The 15830-nt window shown below is 38.6% G+C and overlaps 1 long non-coding RNA gene across 1 annotated transcript; it reads right to left on the reverse strand.

The window, feature by feature from the left end:
• Nucleotides 1–11201: 11201 nt before the first annotated feature.
• LOC113646323 lies at nucleotides 11202–12637 on the reverse strand. The gene is made up of 3 exons (XR_003441411.2): nucleotides 12271–12637; nucleotides 11738–11770; nucleotides 11202–11440 (listed from the first exon to the last, which is right to left on the reverse strand). It is a non-coding gene; the product is annotated as an uncharacterized LOC113646323 (long non-coding RNA).
• Between the last annotated feature and the right edge of the window lie 3193 nt (nucleotides 12638–15830).

The raw sequence follows: 15830 nt of genomic DNA on the forward strand, positions 1-15830 counted from the left end.
ATTAACTCGCTATCATTATTAAATTTTGTCAGCCATTTTCTCCTCTGATAAAGAAACTTGTCATCCTCTTAAAAAGTCCTCCTCACTGCTCCTAACACTTTCTGACCTTATGAGCTCTTTTAAGGGTTAAGATGCTTTATGAAGAACTTTTACCTTTACTACGATCTTCTCTTTAACTTTAAGGCGAAACACCCACGTTTTTCACTAGGAGAAACTCTATCTGAGAATCTTCATGAATTCAGGTCCGAAGGGACTGAAAAGGAAATCAGCTTCTTCTGGTTGGCACTGAATATTCTGGTCATTCTGATTATTTACATTTGTGTAACTAATTATTTTTAATTAGTTCAGTATAAAATCCCAATTCTGTTGATACAAGTCAATGAAATATGGTCATATTCTACACTAAAGAAAGTGTGAAACGTGGGCATTATCTGCTTTTAACTGGGTTAGTCTGATATTTCCAGTTTATTATTGGTGTCTCTCTGAATATTATACATATTATTAGGACTGGCTTAATCATTCTGCAGTGCCTGTGTTAGCTACCATAGGAACGCTCACCAGAATGGTCCACTGGGCTACTGCATCTGCCCCTGCTGGATGTGGGTGTGTGGCAGTGCCAGCTGTAGCTCAGGTCTAATAAATCATCTGTTAGTGTGTGTTGGTGGCAGCCAGTTCTGCAGAATGCTGCATTATTCCTCCTCCTGGCTTTGACAAATGGCTCTCAGATTGTTCGGGGGACAGAATGGCGGTTTGTGTAAACTGTTTTACTTTTTTTCCCCCCACATCTGTGTGTTTCATTTTTCCTCCCCCCATCCTTTGGCCCTATTTTGAGACTTTCTTTCTTTTTGACTCGTTCTTCATGCAGTCTATATTCATCTCCCTCATCCACTCGATCACTCTCTCTCTAAAATAATTATAAGCAAGAGACAAGGAGGAGCAGATTTCAGCAGGACGGCTCCGTTCGTTTATTTTTCTTTAGACGGATGATCTACGTTGAAAACTGGCCATTAATTCCAGGTCTATTGATGTATAAACTGAAAGGTAACCTAGGGGTTAAAAAGCCTGCGTACACGTTCGGCTCTTATGTTCGGGTCATTAACCTGAAGTGGATTATTTTTCCTATAACATAACATTTGGCGACAAATATATGAAAAGAATGAGGGAAAGATTTGTGCTTAATTCAAAAAGGTCCAAATTTGTGTGTAAGTGTTAATTATTTTGTGGTTTAAGACCAAAGCTTTGATTAATAGATGTAAGGATTGTTATTATAATTATTATAATTAGACCTTCTGTGTTACACACTGTGTTTAAACACTCGAACGTTTCACAGAAGCTTGTTTTATCGATCACGACAGGTCTTTGTCCCTCTTCTCTATATTGTTCTCTTTTGTCCAGTTGGTGTTAACATGCAAATCCTCTAAGATGGTTGTCTTTCTACTCTATCCGGCATAATCCCCCTATTCTCATTCCGGCCCTGATTTGCTGCCGCTCACATTAAAGGCAATGATTGATGATATATCGATCATGAAGCTTTTTTCGTTCCGCTAGGTGCTGAGTCAACAGCGATCGGATGCCTTATCTTTTTAAAACACCTTGGCAAACAAACCTTTATTCCCCTTACTTCAAAAAAACTCATAGCTTTGAGGGGTTTGAAATCTACTGTTAATTTTGCATACGTTCTATTGAACACTTGTTTGCTTTGTATTAAAAGGAACATGCCGGCGTGTAAATGTGTGTCATGATTGACTCAAAGTCACGTTGTTTTTAATTAAAAATTAAATAATTCTACCTTTGTTTTTAAGTCTTTTATATGCGCTCTCTTTATCCCGAGCCTATCCACCGTTTTTTTGTCATTTTTGGTGATTTTGTTTTGAACTCTCATCTGTTCCTTCTCCTTCATCATTCCATCTTTTTGTCCTGCTTCTGGTCTGGTCCTAATGGTGTGATAAACATCACTTGATCTGGTGCTTATGTTCAGCCCTTCCAGCTATTTCCTGCCAAGAGCAGTCTGTCAGTAAGCTAAGTGATCGCTTCCATGCCAAGGAGCCGATTCGTGTCTTTCCCGAGGTAAGTAAGGGACGGATGGGGCGTGATTTGCTCCAAGATAAGAGGCTAAAAGCTTGAGCTCACCTTTGTGACTGTGCATTTAACATTTAAGGATCAAAATCCCATTATATAGCTGCAGCATGACAGAAGAGGGAGATTGTTTAGTATGTGTTGGGAAAAGACATGTCCCATAGGAATGAACAGCAGAAGGCAAAGCTGCCAGTGACATCCATTCTCTCTCTCTTTCTCTCTCTCTTCTTTCTCACCCTGCTTTATTCTCATTCTCTCCCTCCTTCTGTGGCCTGGCCCAGTTGAACTGTAGCTGTGAGATGCCCGCCATCATTGCAAAATATCTTATTATGACCTGTCACTAGACTCCACGACACCCACTCCCTTGTGCTCTTGCCCTGATTCTGCCAGAAAAATACCACCACTTCTCATCCAGCACTGTTCCAAGCAAGACTACTTAGGGAAAATGTAGTAAATGGTAAGATAACAAAAAGGGAGCAGAAATAGATGGATAGATTTGAATGGGGAGGAGTAGCAAGGTTAAGGAAAAGGTCAATCGCTTGATTAGTTCTCTAGGGTACGACCAATGAACGAGGCAATCCAAATATTGTATCGACTATAACCTCGTATGTCATAATTATATAGAGAGATATAAAAGAAACAAAAGATAATGAGGCATAAATAGACTCGAATACCAGCACAGAAATTAAGATAACTGTGGGTCATCATGACAGATGACACTAGCCAGGCGGAACAGAACAAAAGAAATGGCTGAAACAAAGGGTAGGTAACGTTATGAAGCAGAACGGAAGATAAGATTTTTTTTTCTATTATTTCCTGGTGCTCTACTGAACTGTTATATATGAGAACATTGATATTGTTAGATCTAAATATGGTTATATCTCTATATTTTTTGCAAACCTTACAGAAATTTAAAAAAAAGTGATTGACCGTGGCATGTCGCTGAGGAAGGAAAACAGTTCAGAGAAAGAAGAAAAGAAAGTTACGATCCAAGGCATAGGATGGAGTAGAGCAGTGTTATGAACCGGGTCAGTGGAGTTATTGATGATGTGAATGTTGAAGTAGCAGGATGAACTATACGTTCGGCTGAGATTCAATAAAAGCCTGGCAAAGCAATCTCCAGACTTGAGGAAGGCATTGACTCCAATAGGTATCAATGCTTATATTTATAATACTGTAATAATGTAATAAGGCCGTCCTTAAAAATATTTTGGTTTGCAGTAACAGTAAAAAAAAAATAAAAAATAAAGTGTCAGTAGGTCTATATATATATTTTCAAGTTTCAATGTAAAAAAAAAAAAAAAAGGACAATTTTGGTGATGGTGATTACGTACTGTAGGTATGACTTTAAACAAATATTATATTAGCATATGGTGACGTTACTGACTGGGTCTTCAACCCGTGCCTTCGGGCGCATCATCGCAAACCTAATTTTGATGCTGGGCAGTTTTTCCAGAACTTTGTGCCAAGTTAAAGCGGTGTCGAGCTGTTTTAATAAATTTTTTAGATGTATTATGGCGCCCGAACCGTCGACTCTGACATTGAATGAGAGAGTGAGACGAAGCGAACTCACAGGCCGTAGTGTGACATCCGGTAACCAATAGTGTAAACATAGATGATGTCAGGGGTTTTTATTTAAAATACGTAGCCTTCGTTTGTATGTAGGCCTAGGCGATTTATATATTTACAACACTTTCTAAAATATAATTAATATTATTTTATTGGTTTTGTATTAGATGTTTGAAGAGTAAAAAAAAAAAACGGTCGGTCTTATCGCAAATTTACAACCGGCAAGTCGGTCGGACTTAAAGCAAAAAATATACAAAATTTGAGTCGGTCCTAAATTGACAGGATCGGTTGGGTTACGGCAAACAAGAATATTTTTAAGGATGGCCTAAGCGTATAAAAATTATAATTTCCTAATGGTTGATATGATTTTTTTTAAATGGAGTTTACACATCGATAACATATTGGTGACTTCATTTAAAAGCTATTGTTGTGGTGTGCAGTACAGAAGCAAACACGTTTCGCTGTCCAAATACTTATGGAGCCGACTTTAAATTTCTCCATAATCATTTACGTCTAAGTTTAAAAGCGTATGATTGCATGACAAGTAAAATCTGTGTCAACATTCACTGGTTAGTGTGAGAGTGGGGTGTAAACATGCTGAGGTAGATAAACTCTGAGTTCTGTAGCCTGGGATTTCTCCCTGAATAAATCATCTATTGGACAGGGACATAAACCAGGGCATGAGAACTGCTGAGTCCACAAAGCTTTCTGTGAACATCAGGAGATACAGTCTCTCTATTGTTCTCCTCAGCAAACCGCATTAAACCCGCGATCATGTGAAGACACACTTCATCGAATCGTCGAATCTTTCGCAATTCACGAGATTGTTATTGCTTTACATGATCATACAGTATGGCCTTCAAAATGACCAGGAGTAAAAGGATAATGTATTTTGAAATCTTTTTTTATCAGACACACAGTTTATAAATGATGCATGAGCATCAATGGTCAATGATTTGTTGGCTATGAGATGCATGAAATGTGTCCTGAAACAGTGCAGTCGTTATTACTTTTTCATGGTGCAGACTCCATGACCTCCACAAGTCCTTGCCTCAAGGTCCAGAAGGCAACTCATTCTGTTTGTGTGTGTGTGTGTGTGTGTGTGTGTGTGTGTGTGTGTGTGTGTGTGTGTGTGTGTGTGTGTGTGTGTGTGTGTTCTCTGTCACTGTGTCATATGGCCATCTTTTCACACACATTGTCAGATGACAAAAATGACAGAACACAAATGCTTGGAAAAACAATACTGTGTCTGAAATACCACAAGGACAGAACACACTCAGGGTGCACTTCACGCCCATGGCTGCTCTGTTCCACTTCCACCGAAAAAGAGCAAAGTCAGGGTAAAAATAAAACTTTAGCAAGCGAGCAACTTGTGGCAGAGACGGAGAGTCAGGGTTTCACCTGCAGTACGCAATGTTATTCCCATTGTGGGTTCACATTGTTGTTCTCTCCTGTGAGAAACACACCTGCTTAGGCTAAAAGGAGTCTTAATTTAATCTTTGTTAGCTGTACATTAAACAAAAAATAAAAAAACATAAAAAAAACATTATCAGATAACACATACCTTTGGTCTATTTTTATTGTAGTAAGTTTAAAATTTCAAAGTTCACTCGTTATAATGTATAAGTTAGATATAATTAGAGCCTATTTCCCAAAGTTCCTTGAATCCTCAATTATAAAACAGATATAAGACATTACTGTTATGACTCATGAGCCTGGACTTTGGCCACGTGCAAGTTGTTTTGTTTTTGCCTTCATCTGCTCCTCCCTGTCACCACACCTGCTCCTCATTGTGTCATCAGCGTCATTTGTATTTAAGTGTGCCGCGTTACCGATGGCAGCGCAGAATCTACTGTTGTCTTTGTCCTGTCTCTAGTCCGTGTCGTGTTTCGTGTTCCTCTGTTATTAAACCCTGTTTTGTTTTGCTATCCTGCGTTTGGGTCCGCTTCCTGCCCCGCGTCATGACAATTACAGTATATACACATCAGTATGAAAATCGATACGGTCCATTAATGTGGAGCTCTCAGAATTATCTACATCATCATATGTTAAAAATCGTTCAAATGATTCACATCAAGAATTATGTACTTTACTGTATATTATTATTATTATTATTATTATTATTATTATTATTATGATGCCAGGTGCCAACCATAGGCCAACGAAGGCATGATCTTAGGTTTATATTCAAGCATTTAGGAGCTGATGATGTACGCATTCTTCAGTCCGAGTTTCTAAAGTGTAGGTGTAAGAATTATTAAAGACGATGTCCGATGCATTCATAGGCTTCAGATCAATCCCAGTGCAACATGGCGATGAACATTTTATGGTCGCTGAACTTTTGAATGTCCAGATGGTGCTCAGAAAAACAATGTGGGCTTTATAGATAATATATAATTGGAGCGATTATGAGAGCAAGGCAGGCCTGTTAGGGCAGGATGGGGTCCATACCACTTGGGAAGGTGCGGCTATTATTTTTTCAGCACAGCACATGGTTTTTAGAACAGGCCTAGTTAATCTGTGTCGATCCAGAGGCAAGGCCAGAGCGCTGACAAACAAAAGGCTAAATGTCTGCTAGCTGCAATGAGTCATCACTCAACTTCCACCATATATTGTGAAACTGTGTTTGTTCCACAAGCTAAACAAAAATGTAGAAATACCATAAAGCCAGAACCTTAGATCTGAAGCCAGGACTGAAAAAAAGAAGCCTTTATTTTTGTCACATATACAATACAGCAGTGTGTAAGTTTTTCTTTAGTGGTTGGAGGCAGCGCACAGCCATGCTACAGCACCACTGGAGCAGAAAGGGTTAAGGGACTTTCTTCTTGAAGGGCCCGAGAGTGGCGGCTCGGCAGTGCTGGGGCTTGAACCCCCATCATCCAAATAGCAACCCAGAGCCTGTCAGTTAAAAGAGGTGCCTTCCTGGATAAAAAGGCCCAAATGCAGGGATAACATAATAAGGGGGTTTTATTGAAGGGGAAAAATAACAAATGGCTAGAAACAATGGAACAGAATAAAACAGACTATTAGAATCTAGTCCAACTAAATTAGTAGCATTTCAAGCAGCATGGAAGGAGAGTCTCCTGGGCTACAGAACATCTCTTAGTGTTGTTAGATCAGCATATCTGTCCACCGTAACTGTCAGGATGCAAAGTTTTAGCTGGGATGCAAATGCAGAACATTAATTATAAAAAGTTTATAATTAGGAATAGTTTGAAAAAAAAAAGAAAGAAAACAGAACGATGGTCACTGGAAGTGCAGGTGATTGCTGAGTGAGAGTCTGTGGTGGCCATATTTGTAGGTCATGGTGAAACTATATATATCTTAAATTTTTACTACATTGATTCTTTTTTCTCCTTATGTTTAACTTCTGTTCTATGTTTATGTTCTGTAAAGCTGCTTTGAGACGAAGCCCATTGTAAAAAGCGCTATACAAATAAACTTGAATTGAATTGAATTGAAGCATTGCTTGTCGTGCGAGGTGTTGTGACAGAACAATGGACTGTAATCTATGGCACAATCGAGAATCTTAAACTATCTTTTATCATTTATTAGTGACTGTTGAAATTGTGCCAGAGTTAAACTGCAGCAAGTTTGCTTCATGTTTGTGATCTTTTTTTGAGAAATAATAATAATGCATGGAGTATAAATAAGCAATGCCGGTCCCTGGCTTGCCCATAACTGTTTAAAGTTTGATAAAAGACATGTTATTTTGTGCTTTCTGATCCAAGTGTCATGTCAAAACTCTGAACCTCGGAAATAGAATGAAAGATTCTTTGTGGAAACAAACAAACAAACAAACAAAAAAAACAATGCAATGACGATCAGGCTTCCTGGTGAATAGTCCATTAAAGAAAGTTGACACAGAGAGAAGAGAGAGAGATGTATATACAGTACAGAGAAAACCCTGTGAGATGAGTGGTGCAGTGAAAGAAAGTGATGAGAGATGCCTGGTCAAAGGCATGACAATTTCTAAAAGTTCAATCCTCTCTGTATGTTTGCTTTTGTGAACTATGGCTCCTGAATTTGTTGCCATTTTTGCTGGGTTTTTGTCTTTGCTCTTACACCGGTGAAAGACGCTGTCTGCATTCCGCCGTTATCATATCCTTTCAGTACGATATTGCTTATTTTTATGTATATATTCATGTATTTTTTTTTTTAGCAGTTTTGGCAGCAGGATGTTTAGAGTAAAATACTGGGTTTGGAGTGACAGTAAGTGTTAGTAAGCGTTAATGTACAGTTACAAGACAGACTGCAAAATCACCGTGGGCATTGTGAGGTGGCTGAGTAATGAAAAGCGGTATAAAATTGCTGTATTGTGTATGTCTGAGATTTTACCAGCAGCTAGGAGAATGACACCAGACTTGCAGGGTCTCCAACAATCAGATGTAATGAATGACAGTAAAATGTCAGAGTGTCAGTGGCTTTTGAAAGCCTAGCATTTATCCAGCGTAGCATTTATCCAGCCTAGCATTTATTTGGCTCATTTAGAGCCTTGATGGGAAAGAAACACTTTCTCACTCACTCATGAATGTAACATAAAATGATTCAATTTTAACCTTACATGTTTTGTGTATGTATGAGTTAAAGGTATCAGTATTTTTTTTTTTTTTTTGGACTTGCCATGACTTTAATTAGAAAATCATTTCATAATGAGATATTACTTAATAATAGCAATAATTTCCACATTCTCTTAACGATATGTGATTAATTGTAGAACTAGGACACGTGAAGTAAAAAGATAAATACACGTAATACATGTGAATAAAAATAATTCCATATAAAAATAGATGCAATCTGAGAATATATGCAAATATAATATAGTTTTCTAGCGACATTCCAATGGTGTGTCTTTGGTTGGTTCTGATCCATCACACATCATAATAATCAGCTGTAGCATCAAAGAAAATATCAGTGTGTGTGTGTGTGTGTGTGTGTGTGTGTGTGTGAGAGAGAGAGAGAGAGAGAGAGAGAGAGAGAGAGAGAGAGAGAGAGAGAGAGAGAGAAAGAAAACCAATCCTCATTCTGGCATCTCCCGGGATTGTACTTTTAGTACAATCACTTATGTCACTTATTCTGCACGTAATTGACTACTTACACATCTGACCACATAGTCATTTGCCCAGTGAATAACATGCTTTAAGGCATCGAGCATCAGGCAGTCCATGTCCTTGTTGATGTGGGTCTCCTCGTGATAGTTGCACACAGGGAAGATACGGTTCGAAGGCACACCCAGTAAATATCTGCACTTTTGCATCCGGATACACACAGCGTCATTAAATTCTGGTATAATATGATAAATAAATATACTCCATTGATGCTTACACATAAGTACTCACTTTATCTCTGATCTTCTTGCTTTTGTAGACGTTGTGCAAATTACCCTTTGTCATCGGACAGATGCAGTCTGCTTTAGTCATGAAAACCACTTGAGCGATTTCTGTAGTGTGGACAGTTACATAATTGAATAATGCAATACATACACACTGTTCTTAGGATTTTTTTTATGGTTGTGAATTTCTATAGTGTTTTATGTGGAGTGTGTGTGTGTGTGTGTGTGTGTGTGTGTGTGTGTGTGTGTGTGTGTGTGTGTGTGTGTGTGTGTGTGTGTGTGTGTGTGTGTGAAAGTGCCATACGGCCCATACTCAGAATTTGTTCTCTGCATTTAACCCATCCAAAGTGAACACACACACCGTGAACACACACCCAGAGCAGTGGGCAGCCATTTGGGGGGTTTCGGTGCCTTTCCCTGTGTGTGTGTGTGTGTGTGTGTGTGTGTGTGTGTGTGTGTGTGTGTGTGTGTGTGTGTGTGTGTGTGTGTGTGTTATAATAAAGGTTACTTTCTGCTATTGGAGCTTTAGAGTTGAACTGAATGAAAAGGACAAACAAAAGAAAAAATGATTGTTTTCTTAGTTGAGTCATGCATACAGGATACAAGGGAGTTGTACACTTTATAATGACTCACATATAAAGTGTGACTCATATTTGATTCTCTAAGCAGACAGTTGACAAACTGACATCCTTCAAACACTTCTGATGGTGTTTATAGTGCTGGATTTTCCTGCTCCGATCGGCCCATAAAGGAGGAAGAGGAGCTGCTCGACTTCATTACAAATTTTAAATGTTTTGAGAGAATTTAACATTTTGTCTTGTCTGAGGAAAGAAAATATACAAGTCCATCAGCTTATATATTAGTTTTATCTCAGTTATAACTATTGCAGCAAATATAGTGTTTATAATGTAGATTCAATATAAATACTATACATATTATCCATCAACTCAGTGCTGTCATACTTATACCAAAGAATGTTTATGGACTTACTTCCATAACATAAGCTTATTATTCACATGTGATTTATACTATCTTATATATTATTATATTATTAGCATAAACAACCTCAATTTCCAATATTGTCCTATATAGGTACTAAATATATATGTTCACAAGTTAATATATAAGGGGAATCTTAGGATTTTTGTATTTCCAAAACACCAAACTTATTAATTGTAGTATGGGTTTGATAGTTTCATTAATAATAAAAAAATAATAATACATGATTTTTGAATAAATTGCTGTCTCAGATTTACTAAATAGGGCTGTCTTGGACTCCTTGGACAGTTCCTTGACAGACCACCAGAGGGCAGGGTTTTTTCTGTCATTGGTTTTTATGCCATACTTATTGTTTTTCCATGTGTGCTTGCACTGACTTGTCTTGTGTTAGTCTTTGCTGTGTCTCAGTTCCAGTAACCATGTCATGTTCTTTACCCCTAGTCTCGTGTTAATTACCAATAGTCTCGTGTTCCTTTCCCCTAGTCTTGTGTTCTTTACCCATATTCTCCTCTTCCTTACCCATAGTCTCGTGTTCCTCCTTCCTAGTCTCATGTTTTTTACCCCAGTCACTTGTTCCTTACCTCTAGTCTTGTTTTCCCTGTTCTCATCTTCCTTACATTTATTCTCGTGTTTTTACCCCAGCCTCATGTTCTTTAGCCTGTGCTCATTTTTTGTTGTGTATTTTTTCCATAGCTTTCTCCATTTGTCATTTTTGGTTGTTTTCATAATAGGAACCCCAGTATGATTTTATCCTGCATTTAGTCAGAGACCCGGATTCAACCCCCACCCATGGTGGTGTCACTGGCTGCAGTTTTCTATTTTGTTTGCTTTTAATTTTTTTTTTTTATTCTAGTCAATCATGAGCTGCACTTAGTGGGAGTATCTTCTGCTTGACTAAAATTGACAACACACACTACGCTAGTGGTATCTTTGGATGTGGTATCTCAGTGGTCACAAGGTGTTGGACTACTAATTGGAAGTTTAAATCCCAGGACCCTGAGCTGCCACGGCTGGGTCTTTGAGAAAGGCCCTCAAACATTGATTGCTCAGTTGTATAAATCCAATTAATGCAACATGCACTTAAAAAAGGTACTAAATGCTATAAATGTGTTCATGAGTTTGAACAGTCAGGGGTTAATTTGGCAGAACTGCATAACTCTCGGTATAACTATATATATATAATAATATATTAATATAATATATAATAATATATTTCAGGAACTTCTAGTTTTGTTTGGAGAAGAGAGTTATGAATAAGAACATGTGTAATAAAGTCAGTTACATTTTATTTCAACATAACAAAAAAAGTAGAGTCACTAAAGTAAAGAGTTCTTACTTACCGACTCTGATATGGGCAGAACATGAGCTGGAACCTGATCTGTTCCTCAGGTTTAAGGTGTAATTTCCTTCATCGCTCTCCTGGGCTTTTTCAATTTCCAAGACATCAAAGTGCCCCAAAGTTTGCTTGAAAACAAGTGTGCAAACATACCAATTCATAGCCATCCTTCACCCATGATGCAGTTGATCAAATTTGCCTTGCATTGGAGAATAATATAATCTCCAACTTTATCAGCCAGAACCGTGACAAAGGCTATTGGAAAGATTTAAAAAAAATAATAATAATAAAAAAATCCAAAAACATTTGAAATCTGAATGAAAGACCTCCAGTAAAGTGTTGTCCAGTTTAATAATACTGTAATAGTTTGATTTAATAATACTCTAATTCAACCTTATGTTTAAATAAATGTTTATGTTACATACCAGGCTTGGATGAAGATGATCCCATGTTTGAATCTATAAAATTGTTGGAAAATATGATGTAAACAAAACGTTTGTGATGGTTACTATGTTAATGTTGATATTTTCACAGTCACAGGGCTGTCAAGTGTCACACACCGGTCTTTTGTCACGCTCTCCCACCACACATCGTATTTCTCGTGCAGAAAAACTTTTTGACTATTTATCATATATTTAATAAGCCGAAGCGCCCAAAACGTATCAGTCCGCACCGCTGTCTCTATGGAAACGGGCAGGAATCGAGCGCGTCTCCCCTGGAGTTCTTAGTCGAGCCTGACACTTATCAGCCAATCAAAAAAAGAGGCTACACAACAGCCAATCAGAAAATAGCACTATTGTATCTGGGTAAGATTTAAGACACAAGTTTTCATCTATCACTACTATTATTTATTGGGCAACATTATATATATATACACACACACACACACACACACACACACACACACACACACACACACACACACACACACACACACACAAAGATTGCAAACACTCACCAGCTTCCATTTTCCGGAGCCAAACCTGTGCAATATACAACCTCGGACTTTTATACGCTTAACATGCTGAGCAGCCATTTTTGTGTGACGCAATATGGGTCACCAGTTCATGCCTGTATAAAAATTTATTGTTTTGGTGGTGAAAGTCTTAATGGGGGTTGGACATGTGTTGAATTGTATGTTTGTGTTTATTTATTCTCATTAATGTAGATGTTGTTGGCCAATGATTGTTGCCCATGTTCCTATAGTTAGAGGAGAGAACCCCCTACCAATTTTAGAATGGTTAGATCCAGGGGCGGGACTAAGAGAATAAAATGGCTCCCACACAGTCAGTCTGGGTGGGTTATTGTAACAGTTGGTGTTTGTAGGTGGTGTACCAAGTAGATGCTATGGTCTTACTGAATCTGTGCACTAATAAATCACCCTTCACATGACTCCAAGCGGCTTCTGTGTCACATTTGCCTCCTATCCCCGGGTTAAATCCTAACACAATGGGAAAAAACATATTCATTAGAGAGGGTATTTTTGATGGTCAGTTTGAACAAAACCTCAACAGGAAACAGCTTGTCTCTGGACGGGACATTGTCCTCAATCATGACCCTAAATATGCCTAGGCTTGTGCTGAACTGTTTTATATGGGAGCAACATTACACATGATAAAGGAGTCCAAAAAGGCAACAAACACAATAAACAACACCAGTCATAATCTCTCTCTCTCTCTCTCTCTCTCTCTCACACACACACACATTAATAAATGGAAATTGAACAAATACTTTGTATTTGATTAAAATGTGGTCAGTGATCCTGGTGGAAACCCCCCCCCCCTTTTTTTTTCATTATCTTTGCTCATATTATATTAGGTATGATCAATCTTTCATTTAGAAACTTTCACACAAAAGAACAAGGTCACACATCCAAGAATGAAAGTTGAGGTCAGTTTGTTGTTCTCCGTCTGCAGTTTAGGACCTATCTTTTTTTGTATGCTTTCTTCCTGAAATGGGAGTGTCAATGGAATTCTAGAGTAAAACTTGTCTGTCTACTCTCCTTTTTGAAGGCTACCAAAGATTGTGATCAGTTAACTATGTGTGATGATTTAGCATGGCACCTTCTTCTGTCTATGCCTACAAGACCATAATTTATACTTTTTGAGTTCTAAGTTTGGATGTAAGGTCATGCTGCCTTTGATAGGATAGGCACTTAAAATTGATGACTTATTCGACAGAATCTTAAGACTTGCTTAAGCCCAAATTACAGTTGGAACTGTAGACACATACAATAGATAGCTTAAAAGATATGACTAGTTCAACATACTGTATATATCAGTATGTTCCCAAGCTATTTTTATAGATTCACACCCATTTGTACAACACCATCACACTGAATGCTGTTAAGGCAGATTTGTCTGGATTTCTAAATACGTTTCCTTGCCATCTGTAAGCATGGCTATGCAAAGATAGAGTAATAAAATAAGAGACTCCACTCTAATGTTATAATAAACGATGAGAACAAATTTGGGGCTGATGCAGTTTTAGCTGTTTCCTTATTAAACTAGTGACATTAATTTGTTATTTATCAGCCAACTCCCTATTATGGAATTTGCATCATTACACATTGTCATCCAATAGTAACAACCTACGATAAAAAATGAACAGAAACTCTGCTTTTGCCGTGAACTAGGTCTTGTTATTCTAGTATTATATAGTTTACAAGGTTGCATACATGTGAAATCCCTTTAACAACAATTACCCAAGCCTAACTATTGAAATGAATGGCTTGAAATCAGTGGTATCAGGCACCAAGATATTACTATAAGTTACAGGGTGGAGCCTCCATAGATTGAACTTTTTGACCAGAACGTCTCACGTCGCTTGATCAGACTGAGATCTGTGGAAAAGAGGTCACATCAACAGAGAGCATTTTCCTGCTGAATAAGGCCACTACTATTAGGGAATGCACCTGTGACGCCTGTGGAGCAGGTGAGCAGCTTTACGTTTCTGTGTGTTAACATCAGTGAGGATCTCATCTGGTCCACAGACACTGATGCAGTGCTTAAGAAGGCACACCAATGCCTCTTCTTCCTGACACAGCTGAGGAAGTTTGGAATGAGCCCCAGCATCCTCAGAACATTCTACACCTGCACTATAGAGAGCATCCTGACGGGCTGCATCACTGCCTGGTTTGGAAACAGCACCGCTGGCAACCGTAAAGCCCTGAAAAGGGTCGTGCGAACTGCCAGCCACATTGTTGGAGGTGAGCTTCCCTCCCTTCAGGACATCTACACCAGGCGGTGTATAAGAAAAGCTCAGAGGATCACTAATGACTCCAGCCACCCATCCCACAGACTGCTCTCTCTGCTCCCCTCAGGAAGACGTCTCCGCAGCATCCGATCCCGCACCAGTCGACTGAGGGATAGCTTTTTCCCTCAGGCCATCAGACTAATTAACAGCCATAACTAACACAGCCTACAGCATACTTCCACAACATGGTATGCTACACACTGCACTCTAACTTCAACACTGGACTACACACACACACACACACACACACACACACAGCATTCATACTGCATTTATACACACTGGACTATACACACACACACTGCATTTAATTTAATATAATAATCTATCTGAAATTAAGCTATCTGTACCACAGGACATTTCTGTATCTATACAGTCTGTTGCACCTTAACACATTATATATATAATATTTATATTTATACTTATACATACATATGTAAGTACATACTGTATATAATGTGTATTGCATTGTAAATATGTCTAGTAGTACACTGTGTGTACAGACTATGCATGAGCTCTTTTCCACATTTGCACATTTCACCTGGTACTAAGCATTTTGCACATTTTTCATGTAAATTGTTCTAACTTCTGTTTCTTAACTACTGTATGTAAATGGTTCTGCAATTTCTGGAGCTCACTCCCAAGAATTTCACTCACCATGGCACATGTGCTGTGGTGATGTGACAATAAAGGTGACTTGACTTGACTTGACTTGATGCAATTCCCATTAAAGGACATGGTCTACAGCAATGTTTAGGTATGTGGTACTTGTCAAAATAACATCAACATAAAAAACAGAACGAACGGTTGAAGAACATTACCCTGCTGCTTTGCCCTCTTTCCATAATGCATTCTCGGCCGGCGATCATTTTATGTGACCAGGCACTATATAAGCACACTGCCTACACATGGTTCTTTCCAGATGGTCTTCTCAATCTGCCTTGAGGTCTTGTTTAGTCATCCCTCCATTGCTCCTGTTTCTGCTCTGCCTGGTTTTGTCTCTGCCTGTTCCTGGACCCTGATCCTGCCTGCTCTATGACACGCTGCCTGGTTGACCATGTTTGTACCCTTTTGCTGATATCTGCCTGCCCTGCATTGCCCTGTTTGTCGATGTACTGGATTATTGGATTGCAGACACCTAAAGTGTTCCGGCTCTCCTCAACACCCTCTTCCAGACCACTAGCTCCTACAAGCAAGAGCTGCTAGATCTCACCATCACTATTCAAGGATTGATGTGTCATTTGAACTTCCAATCTAGACTAG

Source organism: Tachysurus fulvidraco, chromosome 6 (genome assembly GCF_022655615.1).
Source record: "Tachysurus fulvidraco isolate hzauxx_2018 chromosome 6, HZAU_PFXX_2.0, whole genome shotgun sequence".
NCBI lineage: Eukaryota > Metazoa > Chordata > Actinopteri > Siluriformes > Bagridae > Tachysurus > Tachysurus fulvidraco.